This window comes from Magnolia sinica, chromosome 8 (assembly GCF_029962835.1).
Source record: "Magnolia sinica isolate HGM2019 chromosome 8, MsV1, whole genome shotgun sequence".
Taxonomy (NCBI): domain Eukaryota; kingdom Viridiplantae; phylum Streptophyta; class Magnoliopsida; order Magnoliales; family Magnoliaceae; genus Magnolia; species Magnolia sinica.
The window spans coordinates 44,454,073-44,466,453 of record NC_080580.1 but is presented as its reverse complement, the minus strand read 5'-3'; positions in this window follow the sequence as shown (position 1 = coordinate 44,466,453).

Here is a 12,381-nt window from a genome sequence, read left to right as displayed (position 1 = left end):
GAGTTGCTAAACATTGAACCTTTTCAAGCTGCAACATCTCAAGCAACAGAATCCTCATCATCTCCAGCTCAGCCCTCACGTAAGCAATTTAAAATGACCGCCAGGTGCCTCGCATACATAAAGGAACTAGTACTTCCCACATTCGACTTCACTCAACGTATTAAGACATTGCCATCTCCCATCCATAGGGCCATCGCCATGGGCGATCTTGAAAAGCCTCCAAGGCACGGTTGCGAATACGACTAGGACGAATGGCTGAAAACAACGGCACATCACCAGATGATCAGCTAGAAGCCACCAGCCAGAGAAGATACTCCTCCCCCATCTAGACCAAAGAAGCATCGTCGAAATAAGGCCCAAGAGTTTCAAGACAATATTAAAGAACACAACAGGAAGAAACTCCACAACTCCTGGGAATCAATCCGTGTCGTTCAGGGTGTCATAAAATTTGACAATCCCTACAAGCAGGGTTTCATAGTAATTCTGGTCAGTATCCACCACCATCACTCCATGCTAATCTGCGAACCTAGGGATCACCTAACCTCAGAAAGATTGGCCTACACAGAGTCTTGGTCATTCAGGGAACCAAGACTATTAGAAGGCATCTGCAACCGCCGAAACCAAGACAGCAAATTGGCGGCATCCATCCCATGATTTTCCTTGTCCCTTCCTACGACCTTCATAGTCTATATCCAACCTGCTTTTATGAAACGCTCAAGCAATGTTTTAGCCATCGTCACCTCATCTGAAGCCCGGAGGAATTCAGAACAAGAGGTCTTCTAACTCCTCACAATTACTATTCTAAATGGGCTACCGTAGTTCTGGCAAAACATGCTAGGACTTTGTCGAAGATTAACATTTTCATCACAATTGAAGCGACGTTGTATCCCTTCTACAAGGAATCTTCTATTTTGAAGGCATTTCTTAACTATTAGTGCCCTTCCACCAATTCTTTCCATCTCCCTGAAGGCGAAATGAGCGTCATGTTTTGGGATATTCACAAGATTACCGATTTGCAGATAACTAAAAAATTCTTTGACGAATTTGTCCCTACCAATGAAGAACTTTCCTTCGTCTCTTCACCTAACCGCATCCCTTTTATCTCAGAATCAACCACCGAACTTTTCAGGGAAATGTCAAAATTTTTGAACATCCATAAGATTCATCCCATGTAATGGTTGACACACTTCAGCAGAGCTCTTAAGTAATTTCCTTCCTCTTTAATTAACTCCTTTATTGTACCTTGACATATAACCTCAATTTCGTTTACTTATCTTCTCTTTTTTCCTTCTAGGTTTAATAGCAATCATTCATGAGAGCTTGAATGTCTTCTGAAGGGCATAAAAGATCATGCTGAGTATTCTCTTTACAAGGAGCTCGTAGCATTTATTGCTTATTGGCTAAGCATAGTGGTCTTCCCAAGCTCTAAATCAGCAGATGTCATTCGCCCTTCATTGTTTATCGTAGCAGGTGTTATGGCCAAGGGAGTCAAGTTTTCTCTTGCTCCTCCTGTTCTTTGCTTGATCTATAAAGGTTTCAGAGAGATTTCTTCCCACGTAAAAAGCCCTTCTGTCAGTTCCGCTTCAACTTACATGCCGTGGCATTACTTTCTTCGTTGGTTTGGTGTCTACTTCCCCTGGACATTTAAAGTACCGAAAAAGGCTTACGTCCACCCTTCTGAAGTCCCTCTCTACTTTTTTTAAAAGAGATCCATGGCAAAGAGATCTTATGACTGGGAAAAAGATATCATTTCTTCTGATACCAAGATAAACTACTTCCATTTTAGTCTATCATGCTATAGTGTAGATACAGAGAAATCAGACACGGAATTGCTTTCTTCAGCAGAAAGGGGATTTTTTTGTCAATAAGATCATCCAGTTTCCCGCTAAGGGAAGGGACCGAGTTCTGGGGAGAACCGTATTATTCTAGCCATTTTTCTCATCAATTCAGCTTTGATCAGGCAGTGCCAGAAGATTGTGGATTGGTTACTCGAAGAATGCGGAGCTACGGCAATGGCCCATTCAATTGAGTGATGATTTGAAAGCAATTATTAGGCCGAGCTAATTTGTCCTTCATTATTCTAGGCTGCGATCACACTCCTAGGGCGTCATACAACCATATGAGATGGTGGGTGCACCAGTCATACTTGGTTAGAAAAGGTCTACCAGTGACTAGACCCCTATGGCTTCCTCCTCTCGGGCTCAAGGGTTGTGCCATTGAAGCGGGAGTCAGTTTCATTGTAGAGACCAGTCATGCTCATTTTGCTAGTCATAACTGTGTCAAGATATCTGTGGATGAACCCATTCATGAGGTGAAACCTGATAACACTCTCGAAGGATGGATAATATATGGTGATACTTGTGAATTTGAACAAATTCCTCTCCACCATCCACGAAGAGAAGAAGTTACAAAAGACACTTCCCCTCAACCAGATAATATCACTAATCCTCAAGATCAACCATCTTCTTCTACCCATATTCAGTAATAGCCAACTTCTTCTCCTGTCTTTAGGACTGCTCACCCTTAACAGCAGCCAACTTCTTCTCTAATGACAAGATCCTGAGCACGTGCCCAAGCTTCTCCCTAGGAAGGGATCACTATTATTACTTCTCCAGCTTTGGCCACCGCAGATACTCAACCGAAGAGTCACTAGTCTCTTCCTTCCAAAGGGAAACAAGTCATTGTTGAAGAGTCCAGCGAAGCAAATTCGAACGGTGAAAGTTCAACTTCTTTGTCTAGACATACTATTTTTGATGAAAGCGAGACAGAGGAAGAAAATCAAGAGGACGATTGTGAGGAAGGAGAAGTCGATGTCAGCGGTGAAGATAATATAATTGTGGAAGATGTTCCTACTGATGAGGGACATATTCTCCCAACCTCTGAGGCCGTTCCTGCAACAACTTCTCCCATCACAGTAGAAGAAGAAGAACCCCTAAACTATGAGGAATACGATTATTCGCCATGTAAGAAAACCTTACTGTCTTTGTTTACTTTTGTTCCTTTCTTCTTTCTTATCTTACACATTCTTCTTCAAGCGATCATGCTATAAATACGGAGGCAGATAATACTTCTCCTTTGGATTTACCCCCTGCTGCACCTACAGCCTCACCGAGATTCTCAATACCTACATAAGTAATGACACGCGGAATTTCTTTTCCAGTGGAACCAACTGATTTACCCACTCCCATAATTGTTGCTTCAAGTACTGAACACAAAATATCTTTTCCAGTGGAGCTATCTGCTTTACCCATTCCCACTACTATCACTTCAAGTACTGAAGATAGGGCTCTATCTTTCACTGAGATGATAGAGCCTGATCCTTCCCTTGCAGGGAGACGCAACTGCCCACTGTTTCAGTACCAACGGAAGGTATATCCTTTTCCTCATTTACACTTTCCATATTACCTGCACATGTAGTTTTACTATAACTTTATATTTCTCATTTCTTAATAGGGAATATACCTCAAAGTGGTGCAGCAAGTTCTGGCTCTATTGGAACTTCATCAAATGTGTTATCCTTTGGGAAGGTTTCTGCATTCAAATTGGTGTTGATCAGGAACTCCATATTGGCTATTGTTGAGATGTTCAAAGATCTTGATCAATGGTCAGATTTGGCCGTCGCTTTAGATGTCCTGGATAGTGCTGCACGGATGGCCAAAGTCGATGTTTCTTCCATATGTGATGCTCTTCTAAGATTCCATAATTCGATAGCTGCCCTGTCATCAGCTAAAATTGTGATCATTCCGCCTAAAATTTTAGAATATAAGAAGCAGCTTGCGTACTCTAAGGAGAAAGTTTCTTAAATTGCACCCATTATCTCTCTCCATGATTAAGAACAATTATCTTTGCGAGAGCAACTGAAGACTTTTACTGATGACAAGATAGCTATCCAGGATCGCATTACTCTTCTGAAGCAAGAAATCACACAGTTGAAGAAGCAAAGTTCGGAGGTAGATTTGAACATCGAAAGAGTACAAGAGAAGATGTAGTGCAACCTTCATTCTATAGACTCTGAAAGATCTGAATTGGCTAAGAACGAAGAACTAATTGCTTCTTTGGAAGAAAAGCTAGGCGGCATACCAGATCTTGCTAGAATTATTTCGAATGCGAGACTGGAACATGTGGCCGCTCAAGTTAATCTCCAAGACAATTTACAACAATACTTAGCAGCATTAGGCATTACAGGAGAGCTATGAAATGTATGACTTTTATATATTCTCTTTCTACTACTGTAAATGCTTTCAGAATTGCAAGTTAAACAAGTATCTTATGATATTTTGATAATGATCCTTTTGTCATGTTTATCTGGTGTTTTGATTGATGCATTATGATGCATTATACTTCTTTTATTATTATTATCATATATATTTTATACCCTCTTATGACTTGTTAGTAAGGAATTTCCTAGATGATCCTTCTCTTGATTGGCGGTACTAAGTTTTGGTGTAGTCAGTTACACATAGTTTAAGCTCTTGAGTAGTGGAACCCATGTAGTTTTTTAAACTCTTGAGTAGTGGAGTCGGGTCTCACGTGATGGTCTCTGTAACTCTTAGGAGTTCACTGGACTTCTCACAACCTGGGGAGTTCACAAACCGCGATCTATCAGAGGGGCCCAGTGAAGCTACTGGGGCCGTGAACTCAGTTGGAATTACACACAGGGTTGGCCGCAGTAACTCTCTAGAGTTTACGGGGCTCACAAAGTAACCTTTGGGGTACCAAATCTAGGGCCGTCAGTCCATCAATGAGTAGGTTTAAGCCCTTCCTCATGAGTTAGTACTGAAATCAAGTCAAAGATCTAGGGGGTCTTACGCATGGTTGGCCTATCTATGGACATGGCCAAAGAGCTCACACTGCGGCTCGCTTTTCCTTTGTCTACAAGGTCAAGCCCATTCACAGGAGGGCATTTTCCTTCGTTCCTCGTGACGCTACCGAAAAGCTATATAGACAGCATTAGTCTTACACGTGACTGGTTGTTGAGGACTTTTTGGCCTTTTGGGTTTTTAGTCACTGGCTCTATCAGCTGCCTGCATGGGTATGCATATGATGGCCTTCATGGGCTTTTTAGGGCCACTGGCTTCTCATTGTTGCCCGAATGGCGAAAATGATAGGCCTAAAGCATAGTTGGCCATTTTAGGGTTTGGCTAGGCTGCCTTAAAATGCCTTATAAGAGTAGGTGTGATCATCGTTGCTGCGAGAATGATAAATATCTCTGATTGAGATTGATTCACCACTTCTGCTAATATCTCCAACGGTATCTGTCTGTGTTGCTCATAAAATATCACCTTGGTGACGATACCAATTTCAATAGAATTTTGTAGAGCTCGCTTGATGATGACGATGTTTACTTTCTTTTCACAATACTTATCAGTATATAGTCTTGATATGCTTGCAAATTTCTTCTTTATTCATTCATCTGATCATACATAGCCATGGTCTTGGTTATTCTTGCCCCCTTTTAATGCAGAATCATTATGTTGATAATATTCTGGATCAAAATCAGAAGCATCCTCAAGGACGATATCTTTTGATGAAGTGAGCATTGACCGGTATACTGATACTTTGTCCATCTTGATCTATGACTCTGTATGCTCCATTGGATTACACTTCTTTTGTTATGTACGGCCCATCCCATTTAGGCTTAAATTTGCCCCCTGTTCGGTGGGTGACCACTATAGGTCTTTTCAACATCAACATCATATCCCCCTTTTTGAAAGAGCGATATTTAACTTGTTTATCAAAGGCGGCCGATATCCTTGCCTTATACGATTGCAATCGTTGTTGGGCTGCTAGGCATTTCTCATCAAGAAAATCCATCTATTACAGCCTTATTTTTACATTTCATCATCTATAATAGACTGATGTGCAGCCACTCTAAGTGACGCTACTTGTATTTCAATCGAGATCACTGCTTCTACACCATAAACTAGTGAATACGGTCATGCTTTTGTTGTTGTTTAGTGAGTAGTCCTATATGCCAATAATGCTTCTTGTAATCTTTCATCCTAATCATGCTTATTCCCCGTAACTATTTTCTTCAGTATCTTGATTATCATTTTATTGAACGCCTCTGCTAATCCATTAGCCAGTGGATAGTAAGGTGATGAAAACGAATGATGAATGCTGAATTTCTGACATAGTTTTTCCATGCCTCTATTTTTTTAAGGGAGTGCCATTATCTGTGACAATTTTCTTCAGGATACCATGGCGGTATATTATCGCGTGTTAGATGAAATTGATCACATCCTTCTCTTTAACATTGTATAATGCCCCTGCTTCTATCCACTTGGAGAAATAATCTGTTGCTGCCAAGATATACTGCTTTCCTTTGGACGAAGGTGGATTTATAGGACTAATGACATCAAGTCTCTAAGCTGAGAAGGGCCAAGAGGCAACCGATTGATGCGGATCTTCTGGAGGAACATGTATAACATCTCCATGAATCTGACATTCATGACATCGCTTCACATAATCTATTGCATCTTTAAACATGGTGACAATAATACCTCATTTGATATATTCTATGGAATAGATTTCGGCCAGCTTGATGTGCTCCACATTCTCTAGAGTGCGCTTCTCACAACGTCTGGCCTGCTTCTTATTTGTCTAAGCAACGTAGCAGCATTCCATTGTAAAATTTTTTGTATAATACTTCGCTGCATATGATGAATCTGCTAGTTCGTTGGTTGATTTGTTGTCTTTGCGCTGGATCTTCTGGCAGGATGTTATATTTGAGATAATCGATGAAGGGCTAACACTAATCATCTATCGTTATCTCTAAACACAATATAGGAAGAGTTTCGACGATCTCTTCGATGACCTCTGAGGATGGAAAAAATCTTCTTTCTTCTATAGTTATTTGGAGAGGGCTTCGATTCAGGCAGGATAGAGCTGCTGCCAGGCTGGCCAAAGCATCTGCTCTTGCATTTTCGGATGGTAGTATATGCTTGATTTCGACATGACAAAATTGTTCTAGCAATTTTTGTGCTTTCCGACAGTATGGCAAAAGTTCTTATTTTCTTACCTCGATTTCAGTCGTCAATTGATTTATAATCAATTTAGAATCTCCAAAGATATGCAGCATTTTTATCTCCATTTCTTGAGCCATTTCCATTCCAATGATGAGGGCTCTGTACTCAGCCTCATTGTTTGTACATGTAGTTCCCAATGTGAAGGAGTACGGTAACAAATTACCTTAAGGGGTAATGAATATCACTCCCACCCCTGCTCCTGATGCTCGGGTAGCGCCATCAAAATACATTTGTCATGGGCTTTATGACTCAGCTAACATAAGTTGTTCATCTGGAAAGTCATCACTGATGGTTTTGCATTCTACTACAGGGTGTGCTGTAAGAAAGTCCGCTACTGCTTGTCCTTTCACCGCTTTTGCTAGCTCATACATAATAGTATATTCTGAAAGTAACAGCATCCATTTGGCTAATCTTTCAGACAACATCAGCCTTGTCATCAAAAACTTTATTGGGTCTACTCTTGAGATCAAAGTTATGTCATGGGAGAGTCAATAATGTCTCAATTTCTGCACTGCGAATATCAGCGCCAGACATTCTTTCATGATCAGAGAGTAGTTGCATTCTGCACCCATCAGAGTTCAGCTTAAATAGTAAAGAGCAGTTTCTTTCCCGGACTCATTTACCTGTGCTCACAAAGCTCCTAAAGAATTCTTAGCTACAAATATATACAAAAGAAGTGGTTTCCCTTTTATCGAAGCTGTTAGTACCGACGGCTATTTCAACAATTCTTTTATTAAGTCAAATGCATTCTGACAGGCTTGGTCCCATACAAACTCTATACCTTTCTTCATCAAATGGGAAAATGGATGACATCTCCCTACTGGATTTGAAATGAAATAGCGAATATACGCTAGCTTTCCTTGTAAACTTTTTAATTCTTTTAATGTCTTTGGCGGCGGCATATCTTGAATGGCTCTAACTTTCCCTGGGTCTATCTCAATGCCCCTGTGTCGGACGATAAAACCGAGGAATTTACCTGAGGACACCCCAAATGCGCATTTAGCTAGATTCATCTTTAGTTATTTCTTTCTAAGTCGACGAAAAACCAATGCCAAGTGTTCGCGATGCTCTTGATGATCTCCTAACCTAACCACCAAGTCATCGACATAACACTCAACATGCTTGTGCATCATGTCCTGAAAGATATTCTGCATTGCCCTCTGATATGTTGCTCTGGCATTTTTGAGACCAAACGGCATAACTTTATAACAGTAAATTCCCAGTGATGTCATGAATGTCGTTGCTTCTTCATCTTCAGGTGTCATTCGAATCTGATTGTACCCTGCATAACCATCTATGAAAGACATAATAGCATACTGGGTCGTACTGTCAATCAGTAATTCTGTTATCGGGAGAGGAAAATCATCTTTTGAACAAGCCTCGTTCAGATCTTTAAAGTCAACGCACACCCTGATTGTCCATTTTTCTTCTTTACGGGGACAATGTTTGATATCCACTTGGGATACTTGACCTCCCTGATAAACCCGACCTTTATCAACTTACTAACTTCTTCTTCTATCAGGGGAACCAAGTCTGAATGAAATCGCCTTTGCGCTTGGTTAATCGGCCTTTTCTCTTTAGAGATATTTAATCGGTGCAGTTCTACAGAAGGTTCTAAGCCCGGCATCTCTGCATACGTCCAAGCGAAGACATCTTTATTTTCCTTGAGAAGCCGAATGTATTTCTTAGACTCTTGCTCAGAAAGACCGGCGCTGATGAATGTGTTCCTTGGCTCTTCTTTTAAACCTAGGTTTATCTCTCATAAACTATTTATTGTCGGCTGCCCCCTGTCTTCCAACTGCTTCAAAGTCATTTCAGGATGTTCGACTGTGTGAGGATCCTCTTCTGATAATTGTTCGATTGTAACCATATTCACCGATGACTCTACCCCCAGTTCTTGAAATTTTCTTCGTTTTTCCTGGCCGACCCTAATAGGAATTTGAATTTCTCTCCCATGTTTCAAGCTGGTGGGTTCTTCATAATTAAACCCCATGCTTCTCAAGATTCACTACCAAAAAAAGGGGCAAAGGATAGAGACCACGTTAGTTTTTCGCTATAGATATAAACCTTAGCTATATTTGCTATAGACTTAATCTGTAGCTAAAAGTCAATTATTTGTAGCTAAAACCTACCTCTCACCATAACCTTATTAGATATTGATGGTGCTTAAGGGGCTCCATGGGGCCCATTGGAATATATGTGTTTGATTTAAACCTCCCATCAATTCTGATATATAATTTCAATGGATGAGCCAAAAAATTATGTAGATTAAAGGTCTAAGTGGACCACACCGTAAGAAATAATAAAAAATAAATTTCTATCGTTAATATTTTATGTAGTCCACTTACGGCTTCGATCTGACTCATTTTTTGGTTCAACCCTTAAAATGATATTTTAAAATGAATGGACAAAGTATATAAATAACATACATCATGGTGGGCCCCACAACACCTACAACGAAGCACTTAAAAGTGTCATCCATCACCCCACCCGCGCGCGACCCAAATCCCTCAAATCTCCCTCATGCACCCGCCCCTCTCCCAAAATCCAAACCTTCTCTCTCTCGCACCCGCGCCCATGCCCGTGCCTCTCCTAAAACCCAAACCCTGTCTCTCGCGTGCCCGCCCCTCTGTTTCCCAACCTCTCTCTCTCTCTCTCTCTCTCTCTCTCTCTCTCTCTCTCTCTCTCGGGTTTTCAAAACCCCCTTTCGCTACAAACTCATCGTTGATCTGTGGTCACACCATGTGCTAGGGTTTTCGAAACCCCTTTCATCCTACCCTCGTCACCGCCTCGGCTCCTCCACCAACTGTAGCCCCTATGACCACAAACTCCGTCCGCAGCCATCGTCCTTGCTCCACCAACACCGCCGCCACCACCGATCGACGACAACATTTGCCCCATCGAGAGTTTGATTTGGAGTTTCAGCTGGTATTTCTTGTTTCGAATCAAGGGTTTTCTGTTTTAGAATATCTTTTCTTTTTACCTTTTCATATTATATAATTTTTTTGAATTTAATCTATTTTTCCCCGTTCGATTCGATGGGGAAGGTGATTTTTTGATGAAGTTGAAAATTTCTATGTGGTTGTTATACATGATGGGGAATCTAGCCTGTGCAGAGTGCACATGCTAGTTATCCTATTCCCCCTGTGGGCCCCACCGCGAAGCTACAGCCGTGGGATACTCCTACTGATCCATAATGGGAGGGTGTTAGAGAATGTTGTTAGTTGAGGACATTGGAAGGGAAAATGCTCAACTCATTGGATAGCTAAGATTAACCAATAGGGGGATTTTTTGGACTATGGCCTGTGTACAGCGGGGCCCGCTAGATGAAAAGTCTGGAGACTACCAAAATGTTGTGCCACATGCATGATTTGTTTGTATGTGACCCATGATAATTAACCCATGCACCATGCACAGGTTAGGAAACCGACTTTGTACTATATATGTTCTGAATTTAGCTTATTTTCAGATTATTGATGGACCAGTGGCTTGCTGTTTTTTCTTTCCTTCCGCTGCTCCTTGTGATTGGTGTTTTTAGTTGAATTTTGTTAGGCAGTTTTAAACTATCTGTTTCTTTTTTTCTTTTACTTTCAAAAAAATTTAATTTCAGCTGAGATCATGATGACAAGTGGGTTAGTGATTAAATTTTGCTGTTTGAATGCATGATTTGAGCTTTTAGTTGAATTTTTGTCTTTGACAGTGGGAGCTGTATTCAGTTTCCTTCACGCTTGAAAATATTGGATTGCCCATCGTTGTTTCCCATTTTACCCTTATATATATATATATATATATATATATATATATGTATATGATTAGTGTGTTTACTAGGGTTTTGTTATTGCTAGTTATGAACTATACCATTTGGTTTTTGAGTTATCTCTCTCTTTAAAAAAACTAGTGTTTGTGGTCACAGGGGCTGCAGCTGTTTTAATTGCATTCATGTTGTTTTAAGAGTAGTGTTGTTTGTTTACAGATTTAAAAAAAGAATATATGTACCTTTTCACTTGTGTTTTCTTTTAGTTGCATAAGAAGGCAATATAAGTACCTTTTTTGGAAAGAAAATATGGATATATGATAATCATAGGACTCAAGAAAATGGTTAGTAATAAAATTTCTATTTTCTTGATTTTCTTTTGTTTTCATGTGTAGATGAAGGAATGGGTATTGTATGTTGGAACAAAAGGTTGCTGATAACAGGTATCTCTAGAGCTGTTCCATGCATTTCCATTTCATCTTCTTTTCCTTCTGTCATTTTAACTCTCTCACATTAGTTTTCTTTAGGTCAGATTTGTGGTTGGGGCATAGTTAGTACCTGATGTATAGTTTGGGGCAGAGTTATTGTTTCATGTGGTGGGTTGCAAATCTAAGAGAATTACAACCGCACACAAGAAAACTCTTGTGTGCTTTCTTTTTCCCTCCATTCATTGTTACTTCTGTTTTGCCAATAGTCTTCATTAGAACTTGTGGCTTTCCATTTCATCATCATCACCAGGTTTAGTTTAATCCACTAATGAATCTAAAAGTGATCATCATCATCATCATTGGGTTCAGCTTAATCTACTGACAGATTTTTTTTTAAAGGCTACCACCTTGGAAATTTTAGTCCATTCCATCCTTGATTTATGAAAGCTACCAACTTCGTGAGAAGAGTATGATTAGTTTTGTTTAGTTTTTTATTTTTATTTTTATTTTTATTTTTTGTATTGACTTGATTTATGTGTAGACCATGTACCTAGTTCTAATGGAGAAACCAGGTGCAAGGATGGGCTTTCATCAGACAATGTACATGAGACATACATGAACTCAAATTAAAACTAGATTGAATTGTGTGACCCACTATCATGAAGTCATTGTCCCAAAATCAGATTGGTTGAGCAATCATGACCTATGATTCGTAGACACATGTTTCTTGAAATACATAGAGAACAGATTGAAAAATGCTCGATATCTGCTTCAGAATGTTCACATGAACTCTTGAAACAAGCAGGAAGCAGCTGCATGCAATTCTATTCAAGTGAGGAGCCTTGAGCCTTAGAGCTTTTTCAATGGGGTGCACTGGACTTAGATTGAAAAATAGAGAAAAAAAACCTTTAAATTCACATTTAAGATGGCCCTCATTAACTGACATTCTTTGGCATTAACAGGGCTTGTGTAGGAGAACTACATCTCACATGGAGAAACGGGTACTAAAAAGTAGCCTGAACAAGTAATGACTTTTGCTGTCACCTTTTCTAATTTGGCAACTACCTTAATTGTTGACATCTACCAGAAAATCATTGTTTACTTTTTGTCATAGCTAGACTAGAAGAAAAGCTCTTGGACATGGTATGAACCGCGTCTCTCTTTCTGTCCT